At 50.3% G+C, this 14,804-nt stretch overlaps 1 long non-coding RNA gene across 1 annotated transcript in view; it reads left to right on the top strand.

The window, feature by feature from the left end:
- The window catches only part of LOC129383887 (uncharacterized), a 161,484-nt gene that overhangs the window by 105,747 nt on the left and 40,933 nt on the right, over positions 1 to 14,804 (top strand). The window contains exon 2 of the long non-coding RNA XR_008611713.2: positions 6,078 to 6,154. This is a non-coding gene — a long non-coding RNA (uncharacterized lncRNA). The remainder of the gene's footprint in view (positions 1 to 6,077; positions 6,155 to 14,804) is intronic.

A 14,804-nucleotide genomic window follows, 5' to 3' on the forward strand; every position in this document is an offset into this window, starting at 1 on the left:
GCAAATTGTATTAGTGTAGGGGACCAACACTCCCGGACATTGTTGACCCTGGCGGCTGCTGTCTTGCCGAATTGATCGCACGCAGGACATCGCTCGTACTACAAATCGGATTGTGCTCGGTAGGCTTCGTGCGGAGTAAAGCCGATCTCGGAGGCAGTGGAATAGTAAACTGGGCTGATCTTCGAGATGGCCTGATGAAAAGTTGGTCGATCCCGGAGCCTATGTAATCCGCGGTCGCGTCGGCCACGTGAGGGTTTTTGAATATTGCAGATTTGCCCGGCAGACACGTAATATCTGTGTTGCAATGCCGTCATTGATTAGCGAATTCGGGCATTGCCGCGCACAGACGGCGACTTTTGAGCACGTGCTTCTGCTCGGCTGGACAATTCTTCGATCACGTGCTTATCAGTGGAGCTTCCCTGGGCGAGGATTATGCCTAGAAGGAGCAATCGATATGGAGTCACGCGAGTTTCCGTGTCTTTGTTGGTCCTCTTACGCGCTTTTGACGATCGATGGGCACTTCACGAATGTTTTAAGTGCTCTCGAATGACACCTCGCAATACGGTTATGGTGTCACATTGGCAGTCGTTTTTCGCGTTGTTCTTGCTTCGTTGTATACCTGTGCTGCGCCTCGAGCGGAAATCGTCTGCTCTGGCACATAAGAGCAGACGGCCTTCGTTAAAAAGACCGTCTGCTAATCACTTCTGCTCACGTTCCATCGGTCGTGTTTATCTTGCCGAACTGAAGAGGGAGTATTAAATAACATTGTGGTAATAAATTACGCCTGTGGAATAGCCGGACGACTACTCGTGTACCTTGAGACGCAGGCTTAGTACTTACAGAAAAGACACTAAAAGAAGGCTAGTGGCACAGTTGCCCTAAAACTCCATATCCAGTGCATGTAATGTCATGGATTTTGATAGCGTCTGCTTTATAGTTAATTGCTTATCGATGCAGATGAACTACGTTAGATCATATAGGAAATGAGGACCTAACAGGTTTAGGCGACCTTTCGTTCGGCGTATATCGGCACGTTTGCTCGAGGAAATGCTTTGAAAATCTGTGACGTCGCGCAGACCGGCCGGCGCTCAGCTTTCGGTGCGAAATTCGAGGAAAGGACGCTGGCAGTTCATTTTCACCATTAATAGTTAAACTTTGATCGCCGAAATAATGAGTATTGTGGTTCTGAAAGAATGCGTCGCCACTTTTTTTCAATTGGTTTATAGTGTTGGTTTTTTAGCGTCCTTTCGGCGAAGTCGCCCTCTTTTGTATATCCGTAACCAGCGAAATAAAATGTAAAGTATGCAGCAGACGACAGTGGCTTCTTTGAGCGTGGCCACCTTCGGCACAACCCCACCACCTGTACAGGTCGAATACTTTGAAGGGTGAAGTGAAGCTGTGACCGTCCCAAAGACTACGAACGATGTGGCTCACGGACAATATATTTCAAAAGTCGCGGTCGGATACTATCTGCATGATACGAGGCTCCATGTTACGTGTAATTTTATTCCGACATTATGCCGTGTGGCAGAAAAAAAAAAGAAGAAATGAATGTTTGTGCCGTTCGTCTGAACAGACGTTATGTAATACGGGATATGTGTAAATAGAGAAGGGCTGGTTTGGCTTATCAGTTTTGAAGAAACGATCTCTAAAATGGATCACCCAATCTGCGTTTCGAAATGCGCATTTTACCGCGTTACTCTATATGTGCCGGAAAGGAAGCAATTCTTGGTATCTTCAAAAATAGATAACGCGTATTGCTCGCACTGATACCACCGGGGGTGTTCGCTAGGTTTATATAACTAGCCGCACGTGGGACACATCAGCGTCAGTCCCGTAAACAAGCGTATCGACTTTCTGCACTCATCGGCTGTGTAACCGATAGCATGCTCTTAATAACCGATGTTGTGCGTTGCTGTTAAAAAAAAAAAGAAGAAAAAAAAAATTAATTATGGGGGTTTTACGTGCCAAGACCACTTTCTGATTATGAGGCACGCCGTAGTGGAGGACTCCGGAAATTTCGACCTCCTGGGGTTCTAGATTAACGTGCACCTAAATTAAGTACACGGGTGTTTTTCGCGTTTCGCCCCCCATCGAAATGCGGCCGCCGTGGCCGGGATTCGATCCCGCCGACCTCGTGCTCAGCAGCCCAACACCGTAGCCACTGAGCAGCCACGGCGGGTTGCAAAGGAAAAGGGAAAAAGAAAACGTGTATTTGTGGGAAATCTTTTAAGGCTGTAAAGCTGCCGCTTCTCTTTTTCTTTTTTTCCTTTCTTTAATGGTTGACCTTCTCAACGTCTAAATCACTGATATGGCTCGCCAACTCACGAAACGTTATTTTTTTTTTTAGCTCTTTGAGATATTGCGTAATGTCTTTTTTTTTTTGGACACGGTAGCCATTAACGAAGTCTCCGTGCATTTCATATCTGTAGATGTTTATAATCGCCGCTATAGCTGAGCCTGATTGGGTGACACGGATTAAATTTAACCGCATGTTTTCGAATCCGAGGGAAAATGAGGGGAGGGCGGTGGTTTCAATATGGGTATACGGAACTCGAGTTGCGTATTCTTCGCGTATAACAACCCGCCGTGGTTGCGTAGTGGATATATGGTGTTGCGCTGCCTAAGCACGAGGTCGCGGGATCGAATCCCGGCCACGGCGGCCGCAGTTAGGTGAGGGCAAAATGGGGGAAAAGACGAAAGAAAAAACGTCCCGTGTACTTAGATTTGGGTGCACTTTAAAGAACCAGAAAGCAGAAGGGTGGGTCTATATATATATATATAGACACACGCACACTTGATAATTTCTTGCTTCAGTGCCGGCGAAATTTATCAATTCATGGGTCGAAGGCCTCTCTCGTGCTCGTGTTGTTCTTGATTAGCGGGGTTTCTTGTGTGACTGTCTATTCATGGCCTCGGAGATCACCCCTGCGTGCGTAAACGCGCGCGAGCTGATCTCGGAGGCCATGCTATATTTTTCTCGACACTTGTGGTCGCCTACAGGTTGCGTCAGTATCGTGTTCTTCTTTGCCTAAGTCCTTGTCCGTTGACCGCCGTTGCTTTTCAAAACATGAATTACCACCATCACAAATAAATGCGAAGGCCACTTATCAAGAACTGTAATAGCATCGCAAGCGGCGCAAAGCAAGACTCATATTAACGTATTCGCATATCGGGGTAAAATTATGCTGTTATACGGATAGGATTGTCGTAATCCCGCGCGCGATCCGGACCTTCGCCCTCACGTTATCTTTTTTGCGGTCATGCGGCTGTCGTCACTGGTGTATAACTCAATTATGAGACGCGTTACCTTGTGATCGGAAAGGCGGACGTGTCAGAAATGGTTGGCCTACGCAGTACCGTGTACTATAACTATGCCCTTTCTTTTCCTTCCTCTCTCTCCTCTCCCTCTTTATTTGTTTCGACTACGTATGTGGAACAGGACGTAATATGGAATGGAGCGTTACAAGACCGGGACCTCTGGAATGGATCGCTACAAAATAAGGCCTCTTGGTCCCTGCCTTGTAACGATCCATTTCGTATTCTTTTTTAATCACCCTGCCATTTGCCGCGATTTTGTACCGATGCCTTCCGCTCGATTATGTGCCACTCTGACAGACCTGGGCCACATACGCCGTCTCCCATAGCCCCATAGTTGCTTTGGGACTGTAAACCCCACGAATAAATCAGTGGGCAAAGAAAGAAGGACGGTATGCGATACGGATCATCACAGAATACAATCAATGGTCCGTGAAAATGATCGCACCTTGCACTTGTCTGCTGGGCACCTGCCCCAGGTGAAGCACGGAGTTATGTCTCGGCTGCGCGCTTCGTAATTTTGCCAACGTATCGCTACAGAGAAGCATTACTATATGAACTTAAATGCGGATATTTCGCTAGGTATATTTGAATAGGCAGGTGGCTTGCCACTTGCGAAGGTTCTGATCGGGTGCCAATTCATAGAGCGGCATCCTGATTTATCTTCGCCCAGTATCACCAGTGCTAATCAGGGGGTTAGCAGTCAGTAGCGCGAGGGTGTGCTAACCGACGGGTTGAAGCGGTAGAACATCGATTGAGGAAATTCACCTAATATTCTAGCATATACCAAGGAAACGAAAACGGGGGTTTCGCTCCCGCGGTTTCTTGATCCGACACTGGTTTTAGAACTGCAGTGTCTACCTTACGTTCTCAATGCGCGAGAGAATGGTCTAGGTCATGTCTTCTGTTATACGACATGGTGCGTGCAGACGACGTGTGTGGTCGTGTCGTCTGCTATATGCTGCGCCCGTGCAGACGACTCGCGAGTGATGTTTGCTTTACCGCGGTGACGTCACGTGCAGATGATCCGCGAAGTCACGTGCCCACTGGAACGTCACTCGATCGTCTCATGATCGCTTCTGCCAAGGCCGCGCTGATTAACGGCTGGGCGTGGTGAAGTAAAAAAAAGAGAGGAAGAGGGGAAAATATACTGGTTTTCTCCACCTACATGTACCAGGCGGTCGGTATTGCGCATTAAACAAACATCAACTCTCACAAAAAAGAAGTGGATCGCTTACGCCGACGCATTGATAACCTTGCCCTTCCTCGTCGGCCGTTTCCTCACAGCATTCTGCCCCAGGCTGAAGTGGTTTCGAGCTCTTTTTCTCTACCCTATCTTATCCCGAGCCAAAGCAGTTTGCGGACCCCTGCCGCAGTGAGATTTGATATGTAGACTGATGAGCGGCCTAGGACAAGCCTTTTTACACTCCCCCTCTACTTCGTTTTTTTTTTCTTTTCGCTTGCCTCGCTGTCACCGACTCTCTAGTTCCTCTTCTGCTAGCGTGAAGAGCTGATGTCGAAACAGCACAGCGAGCGTTGGTAAAGAGTGCTGTTATGTGGGACATTAAATGAAGGAAAAGATAAAGTAAAATAAAGTGTTGCTGAGGGGCGCGGGCGGTGTTGAGAGCGAAGAGGGACGACAAGACCGGAAAGGAAACTGACGGGAAGAGAGAGAGAGAGAGAGATTGCGAGCTCTCTGAAGCTCTAAACTTTTTTCTTTCTTTTCTTCATCATTTCGTTTTGCTATCTTTCGTTGCGTTTCGGCCGTCGCCAAACCAACGTCGTGACTGTTGATAACCTGTGATAAGCAGCGGCGGAGGCGGGAGCCTATTGGGTGAAACGATGGATTTCGCTTCAGGTGACGTGCTGTAACCGACCCAATCGATGTCGTTTCTGTCGGCGCGGAGGAGCCGTGGAGACAGTAGTTTTTTTGGTTACTATACGGCCGTGGCCGGCGACAACTATTGGAGTCGGGAAGGATATTGCGGCGCTTTGTCGAGCTATCGCGCAGCATCGGCCCGTCTGATAGTGATGTTGGCTAGCAGACGAACGTGCGAGGCGTGTTCCTGTGGTTCGTGTTAAGCATGGTTGCGTAATCGGACCCCGCGCGTTATCGGGGGCAGTGTCAGTATCGGGCCTATAGGAGTGACGAAATCGTCTGCTCGAGAGGGATCGTCACACAGGCTAGTACTACGTGGTTTCTTTATTATTATTTTTTCTTATCTCTGTTACAGTTTGACGCGTACTTTCTCGCGCCGTATACGTCATAATTTCACTGTCGGTGCTTTGAGCGTTCGATCGCCGTCTATGATTCGCCGCGTTGTACTTTAAAAAAAAAATTTGTTGTTGCATATTAATGCGAAGAATGGCGGAGAGAGTGAAGTTGATTGTGTGGTATATGCTCATGCCTCGCGTTCATTCCCTGCTCTAGAAGGTAGTTTCGGATTTTAGCCCTAGTTTCGTAACCGACCCGCTGTTCTTTCGCGATCGGCGAAACGGGGCGTATCGTCTGTTCTCATGCGTTGCCTGTTTGACATTCTCTGCCGCTTTCGTAAGCTTTGACTTCAAGCTACGCATAAATAGGTCCCGGCGATTTTTTTATTATTATTAGATTTTGGGCAGACGTTCGTGTCACAGATAGCTTCCTCGCCTTGACTACAAGTGCTTGGGAGTAACTGTGCCTAATGCCTTCGTTACCTATTGAAGACACAATTGTAATTATTTTTATTTCGTTCTCTCAATTCTTTTCCCCTGAACAGGTCCGGAGGAAGTTAGATCTCGTCGTACGGTTGGACGTTGCTGGAACGGCAACGGTTGGAGGAGCTTCTCTTTGGAGGTAAGTAAGCCCCACGTTTTGTTGCGGTCTATACCGCGTTGTTCGTGACCACTTCGTTTGGCGCCTTGCTTGTGCACGAGTACACTGTAGCACGGGAAAAACCGGCGAGATCGTCTCGATGGCCGGTCGTGTTATATCCGTCGGCTTCGGATGCGACTACGAGCGACTCGCGCCCGACTTGGAGGCTGCGCCGCCGACCACGTGACCGTATGCACGCGGTCGCGCCATTCGCGCTTGCCGCCCTTTTGCGGTGTTTCTGCGCTGCACCGTGACCGTATACGTGGCGACTTTACGTCTCTTTCGCCCCCGCACACGGATGTGGGCGAACTCGTGTACTACTCTTCTTGCTCGTACTCTCAAAGCCAGTTCAGGCGATATTGCGTTTGGCATACGCGGCTGCACTTGCCGGCGATACGATTGAGTGAACGTTCAAGTTGTGTGCCTAACCGAACGCTACGTATGCAGTGACGCGTTCTAAGATCTCACGACCCCGTATACGTGTCTCGAACAAAAAGCAGTTGGGGAAGCGGGATGCGTCCTCCTCTCCGAGGCGTACATAACTCCGCACGGGCGCGCGCACGCCTTGATGATGTTTCGGGTCGATCTGCATCGTTACTCGTCTACAACCGTGCGCGCGGCATGTGGTCCCAATTCTGTGCCTTCGCCAGTGTGTGTGTGCTCCCCCCCCCCCCCCCCCCTCTGCCCCTCTTAGCCGGGCCGGGACCCTTCAGAATCCATCAGTCCCGTCGCTTCTTAGGCGCTCTTCGGTCGCTCGGCGCAGCACCGCTTTTTTCCGAATGGCTTACGGCGAAGCCGAGGACGTACAGTCAACAGCAAAAGTTTAGGGGATGCGGTTTCCCCTTCGAATGTGAATTCCTCCACTATCAAGGCATGACACTTCGTATTTAATGAATCACAGGGTGTGCAGGTGACGAGGGCTATACTACATGCTGGAACATTTAATTCGAGGCTCTGTGACCACGCTTCGCGAAAATTCAGCTTCAATTGGCAGATCCTGCGTACCGTAAACTTTTGCGGTTGACTGAACGTGCCGTCAAGGCGCACGAGCCGCGTGTGCGCGCTGTATACTCCGATCTCTGCACGAGTAGCGAGAACTGGGCGCGAGTTGGAATACGTTAGTGATCCGTCAGCGCAGCAGCAATTAGACAAAACGATGACAAAAGAAAAGTATTATCTCTGCGGGGCGACTCTGCTGCTCGCATTGCCTCCGATGATTACGCGCGGATGATTGCGTATTTGTCCTTTTGCCGCCCCCCCACCCCTCCCCCAAGCTCTGGTCACTACGGTGCCTCTTTCGCGACGTGTCGTCTCGCTTATCTTTTTTTTTTTTTCCCCGACGCGATCTTCGGTGGGTGCACCGGGGTACATCCTTATCTCATTATCGTTTTCTCCGAAAACTCGCTGCTCGGTACCACGCCGTGAATTCACGCACACTGCAGTCAGCCGTTGGCCTTCCCTGCGAGCGTGCGTGTGAGTTTTGTATGAGCTGCCGCCATGTTCGGGTGCGCTACCGACGAGTTGTGCGCGAAAGTTTCATGTCCGCGAGCACCAATGCGTATCCAGCAGCGTATCTAGTCAGCGGACGATAGCATGCGGATATGGATACCTGTGGCCCTTTTTCTTTTTCTTTTAAATCCGCATTTTGATATACCTCGGAGGCAGTGCTTGAGCTGGTTCCGCTGGACGTCTGGGAACTTCGAACTGGATTACTTCAAACACGTCGGCCCCGGAGGAGCTGCACGACGCGTCCAATAAGGGATCGTGTTAGGTCGTTCTATCGGAGAATGGCGTGGTTTCACATCCCGAGACCCGAAGTGGACCGTACAACGACATCGAAAATGGACCGCGCCAACCACGTGGTCACCTGAAAGGCTTCCCTCCGTCCAGCGAAAGGGGTCGTCGGGTCGTGAGAACAACAGGTGTTAGCGGTTGGCATGGGTTGCTCGAGTGGATTACGTCAACCACGTCAGCGTCCGAGAGGCTGCTTGATGGCCAGCGAGGGATCATTAAGACATTCGAACAGAGAGTGGTGTCAGTGGGCACGTGATAGTTGAAAATGGACCGCGCCAACCACGTGGGTGAGGGAAAGGCTTGCGGCATCAAGTGAGGGTCGCCCAGTTGTGCAATCGGATGCGATTCTGACTTGGTATGGGATGCCTGAAGTGGTTCACATCATCCACATCGGCACTGGATGTATGCTAGAGACGAATTGTAAGAGATCGTTGAGACATAGAAATTGAGAATGGTGTGTGTTGGGCACGTGAGACTCGAAATAGACTACCCGAAAAAGACTACGTGGCGTCAAGTGAGGTGTCCTATATGAGGTGGCAATTTCGATGCTTGAAGCCGATCACATCAACCGCGTCGGCACCGGGAAGGCGCTGCATGGCGAACAGTGAGGGATCGCTGGGTCACTGGGAGGGTGTGGTAGGACCTGGCGTACCAGACTTGAAAACTGACCACATATCAACCACGTGTGCACGAGTTAGGCTACAGGCGCCCATTTAAGGACACTGCTGCTGGCGTGGGACTCGTGAGAGAGTGGTGTGGGTTTGCTTGCGAAATTCGAAACGTACCGCATCAACCAAGGGAGCACCGAAGTATTTTGATTGCAATGACGTCCAGTACGGGGTCGACGAATTAGCCGAACAGGGAGCGGTACGATTTTGCTTCTGAGATTATATAAATGGACATCGTTCACGCGAGAACCGGAAGGGCTTACGTGGCGCCCTATAATGGTCGTTCAGTCATGTGAACTGAGTTGAACATGCAGTTGGCATCTCGGAGAGGCTTAATAGGGGCCGCAACAGCCAGGTGGGCATCAGAAAATGCTACGTGTGGCATTCAGAACGGGTTCTTTAGTGTGATGGCGAAGCGGAGTATGTCACTATTGTCCAGTGTACCTGGCATAGGGTGCTACCTCTCGTAAAGCGCGCCCTTGCGTGTATTAGTAATTTACGCTCTTGCAATAGCAAAGCGACCACTTCGAGTGGAGGCTTGATACAGCGGAGAAGATGAAAAAAGAAATGCGGGAGAGAGAAGGAGAGAAAGAGGCGGAAAGCTAAGCTACTTTGATGCTCTCGCGCCACGGCGCCATGACTTCATGCATTTTTGACAGCGTCTACACTGGTATGCTTACGCTTATCTGCGAATGACTACATTACGTTCTAATGAAACCAAATACTACAACCCATGCGCAGTTTCGAGAACCTCTCCTGCGCTGTAGTTGCCCAAGCGTAAGAAGGATACTATCTATAACTTTAAAGTAGATGACGTCACGTCGAATCGGCGCACTTGGGGTGGTGGGGGGGGGGGGGGGGGTCGTGTAGTTTCGACTCGTTTTCGCCAAGTTAACGGAGAGAAAAAAATTTTATAGATAGTACCACGTATAAACTGGCGCAGTGTTGCTCTTTTAGTGGTCCTTTGAAGTTCGGAGGACTCCGTGGCTGTGGCGTTGCGCTGCTGAGCACTGACTAGGTCGCGGGTTCGACTCCCGACCGCGGCGATAGCATTCCCGTGACGCTCGTGTATACCGTGGTTTAGGTGCACGTTAAAGAACAGGTGGTCACATATAATCCGGAGTCGACCACTACGGCGCATATACTGAGAAGGCGTAGAGTTTCCTACAAAACTTTCTAGAGGGACACTGTGACGCACGTGTCTGTGGACGCTGCAAACACGGTGGTTCGGCCAGCACGGCAATGCTGATTAGTACGTATGTTGGCCTAAACTTCGTTGACGTTCAAACAACTTCTGGCTTCAAACGGAAGCTTTGTGACTTTGCAAATTGATAACTTTCAACGAAACAATGCGTTGTAAGTGCTAGTTACAGCAGTGATTGTGCATGTGCGTATACCGTAGTGTAGACTCGTGTAAGGGCCGCACTTTTATTTTTTTGAATTTTTTGCGAGGTGCGGCCCTTACACGGGACCGAAGCTTTCGGCCAAAATGGCGCCGGCCTAGCCGGCGACTTGTGCGCACTCCGGTAGGGTGGCTAACCCCGGATCTGTTGCATCAGACGTCAACGCGCTGTTCGCGCCGTCTGGTAGTGGCGCGCGGAAGTACGCAGCGCGCGAAAATTCGCTGATGAGCGCACGGGCCATCGATGCACCGAACGCGATTGCGTCTCCGTTGGAATTTTTTTTCCTCCAGATTTTGGACTGCCAATTTGGGGATGCGGCCCCTACACGAGTCTACATGGTAGTCGCACTGCATCCTGAGGTCAGAAAAGAACTCGATTGCTTTGACATGTGGGCTAATAAACACTGACAAATCATTAATGCAGCTTTTTGCGCTCAAGACGAGGACGAAGGAGAGGCTGAGACACATGAGCGCAGACTTACAACATTGTATTTTTTTTTTGTGAGTCTGCGTTTGTGTGTCCCAGCCTCTCCTTTGCCCTCGTGCGCAAAAAAAAAAAAAAAAAAAAAAAACTGCATTGATGTCCTACCAACATGCCCAAACAGTCACATTTAGTGAGACAGATAAAGCGTATAGTGAACAAAGCCGCAAGAACGTCTGTATAGCCACGAGCGCGATGATCAGGCAAATCCACGTGCTATGTAACCGCCATTCCAACGCGGTATGGCTCTTCAATCGCATCGCCAGAGTTCCCTCTAGTAAATTTAACGCGACAAAAGGTAGGTAGGTATACATTGGCGCATGCGGTGTGTACGTAGGCTTTTTTTTTTTCCCCGACTGAATCCTGCGCGTCTCCTTCACCGGGTCTTACGTAAGGCGAGGCGCTTCCCAGAAGGACAAGAAAAGGTTACGTGACGCAAACCGACCTTCGCCTTGTAGTACATTTGCCTGCCGCGAGGGGGAGGCGCTGGCGCGATTAATCGTTCCCGCGCGGCCGACCGTGTATTTTGTGTATTGCGGTGTGTCGTCATTTCGGCCCGTGTGTGCATTTTTGTCGAGCGCGACGCGAGAACGCCCGTCCTTTCTCTCCTGCCTTGTGGCGCGTCCCGTTATCGTCGTGTAGATAGCGACGTTTAGATAACGGCGCCGCTTCTCTTTTAATACCCCATGGTAATCGCGACGATTGAAGGCGAGTGCGGACGCGTTGCGTTATTCGGGCGCGTAAGAAACGCGGCACGGTTATCGCGACGACGATGGGAGGACAGTCGCGGTGTCGTGGCATTCGAGATGATGCTCTTGAAATAAAGAGAGAGTGAGAGGGGGAGCGCCTCGTGTGTGATCCGCTCCGCGGTCCCTGTGCTTGCTTCCTGCGACAACGAATGTAGTAAAGACTGTTGGCCCAGTTGGTGCATCACGCAGTGTCTTTGAGCTATGTTGAAATACGGCCGGGAAGAAACGGAGTGGACAGGACAGACGCTCCTGTCTGTCCTCCGTTCCTTCCCGCCCGTACTTCAGCTCACCGACACTACAGGATGGAGCAAAGCTTTGTGTGTGCGCGTATTATTATTTTCTTTTTCATGCAGTTTTTCATGAGGACTCGGAAAGCCGTAAAAAAAAAAATATTGTCTACGCGGTCTTCAGTGATGTGAAAGGGAACACGGAATCCATAATTAAAGCGACGATTACATCGCGATGCGACATTCAGTCTCGTAAAATACTTTTGTGTGTGTGTGAGGGGGGGGGGGGGGGCGTCTAGGCGCGCTGAGGCCTTGTTTGAAATCAATTTGCGGTGTTTCCTGCGGTGTATTGCTCGAGGGGTATATAGGCGCTCTTTCGCCGAATCGGCGGGCAGACTTGACTGCGACCACCGGTACGGTCTCGTCGCGGCTCTTTTGGGTGTCGCGGGTGACGTAACGGGCCTCGATATCGCTCCGCCTATCTAATCTTTGCCAACCCTCGACTGCTGCGCTCTTCCGTCGCATCGTCTTGACATCAGAGTTCCTGCGTTGCCAATGCGGCAGCGGTTGGGGGGAGGGGTGAATAAGCGAGATTGGCCTTTTTTTTTCTTCATTTCTTATTGTTGTGTATGCCCTGTTACTTCATCAATAATGGACGCACGTGTACCGTGACGATGCCCGCTCTTCACTGTGGCGCCAGTGTGAAGCAGAATGGACGTTGAGTAGGCGTAATCCAAGGTTACCTCTTGCTCTATTCCGTTACTTATCGTCGGCAGCTCGTCGGAAGCTACCGCTGTGATAGGAGCGGCAAGCGAACGATCAAACCAGAATCGTAATCGAAACCGCCGCAATTGGTAAGGTTGTTGGGAGGCGGAGGGGGAGAGAGGAAGGGGTGTTACAAAGTCTGCTATTGCTCATTCACTTAAGAGCTATTGATTCTTTCTTTTTTTTTTTATGGGGGAGAGAACCGGCGATAGTGCGCCTACTTGTTACCAAAGCTGCATGCACCTTCGTTCGTGCTAGCAATGCTGTCGCTCCTAACACTTTTTGGTAATAGAAAGATGTTTGCTGCTTTCGGAGAAAGAAAAAAAAAAAAGGTCACTGGAAGTCCACACTTCTCACCGCCGTTTTTTTGTCGTCCCTCTCTTGATTGCGCGGTTGTTTGCAGTACCACAAGAACACTTAGCTACCCATGGTTCCACGCCTTTAATTCGTATTAGTGCACATTGCTGACAATGAAGTAAAAATACCGTGGGACTAATCCCCGTGAAACTCTCAAACGATCCTCGACTGGAAGTTCTTCCTCCACTCCACCAACTTGAGCCCAGTGCCGCCTCTCGTATGAAAAAAAGAAGAGCGAAAAAGGAGTACCACACTTTTGAACAATTTTCGTGAATTATCACACATTGCACCCGAGATCACAGGGCGGCGCACGAGGATCTCGCGCCGCGTGATCTCTGAGGCCATAGGTCATGAAACGCAGTGAGCGTTTCTGTTGAGAGGGGGTAGTGCTACTGCCTAATTTATTTAGTCGAGGCGGAGTTTTTGAGTGGAAGTTCTATAATACCGGAGTTAAAGAAAATGAGGTACTTTGATCTGTGTTAAAACCGTGCTTTTAACGATCCGTTTCATCTTTTCTTTTCTTCTTTCCTTTCACTGCTGGCTATTGGCTCGGACTCTGCCTCGCTTTCCGTTGTCGCTGGGATCGGCCATTCGGCTCTACGAGTGATAAGAAGAGATGAATCTAAACTTAAATGGTTTGTTAGCAAAGATACTGCCCCTGGAACACTGCATCGCGAAGAGGTAAAGCCAACTACAAGGATGTTTAACGTTTGCCTCAATTTGTTTATAGAGTCAAGATGTTTAACGTTTGCCTCAATTTGTTTATAGAGTCAAGATGTTAAATTATGGAGTTTTACGTGCCAAAACCACTTACTGATTATGAGGCACGCCGTAGTGGAGCACTCCGGAAATTTTGACCACCTGGGGTTCTTTAACGTGCACCTAAATCTAAGTACACGGGTGTTTTCGCATTTCGCCCCCATCGAAATGCGGCCGCCGTGGCCGGGATTCGATCCCGCGACCTCGTGCTCAGCAGCCCAACACCATAGCCACTGAGCAACCACGGCGGGTGAGTCAAGATGAATGGCGTATAGTATACCGCTGAAAGTATATAGTATAGCGTGTGGCGCGAAGCTGCAGGGCTGGTAATTGTACATACATTTTTTAAAAGTCTTTTAACAGCACCTAAGCAGATATGACGTATCTCAGCACGTCGCCTCTGGGACGTTTCACCCATAAATCTCGACGCGCTAGCAGGCGCCGCCTTATCTCGAAAGTCATGCCTTAGGAACCGCTCGTTCTCAGTCGTGCGTACTTCCGGTGAGAGGCAAGCTTATTTTTGGTTCAGTTTCCGTATATTTATGTAAGAAAAGAAAAAAATAACAAAAAGGTAACGTCTCTTTATGAGCTTTTTCGTAACACATCTACTGGTATTTCAAGCGTGAAATTGCGCTTTGAAGGTACTGCAAGGTGCTTTGGAGATTTGTACTCTCTTGTAGCTAGACTCTCTCTCTCTCTCTCGCTCTCTCTCTCTGTCTCTCGCTTGCTTGCTCCTTTTTTTCTTTCTTCTTTTTTTTGCGCGGTCCGAAATTTTACTGCAATTGTGTGCTTTAAACGTTGTCGATCCGATCCGCAGGGGGAACGGCTGCTCGTCTCGTAAAGCACAACGACGAACGCGTGCGCTAGCGTGCGCCATCGCACGGATTCTCGCTCGTCAACCGTTTCTCCCGCGAAGGCAGTCATCGGGTCGCGCAGGAAGCCGCCGCGACCTTCGAAGAAAGCAGGGGCGGCGGCGCGCCTTGTGTGTTACGTGCTTCCGTCGAGTTGAACGGCCGCCGCCGCCGTGTTATGGCGTGCGTGCGGCACCTCCTCTAACCTCCTCTCCCGTGCCCCCCCTCCCCCCCCCGCCGTAGAGAGAGCAACACTCGACACTATACTGTTAGTCAGGAGAGACATAGGGGAGAGGGATCTGCGGGGGAGAGGGCAACATTCACCACTGTTAGTGAGAATAAAAAGAGAGAAGGTTAGATGCATAAGGAGAGAGAGAGGGAGGGTGGGACCTTGGGGTGCTCGCGAAACCGAGGGGCCCTAAGTTTGGGGGTTATGGGGTTGGGGGGGGGGGGGGGGGGACAAAACGAAACGCTACTAATAACGCCCGCCACTGGAGACGAAAAGAACCCCGAGACCGACGCAACTGCGAGGAGGAGGAGGAGGAGGTGTCGAGAGACGAAGAACATGGCGGCACTCGA

The sequence above is a fragment of the Dermacentor andersoni genome, chromosome 9 (genome assembly GCF_023375885.2).
Source record: "Dermacentor andersoni chromosome 9, qqDerAnde1_hic_scaffold, whole genome shotgun sequence".
Lineage (NCBI taxonomy): Eukaryota > Metazoa > Arthropoda > Arachnida > Ixodida > Ixodidae > Dermacentor > Dermacentor andersoni.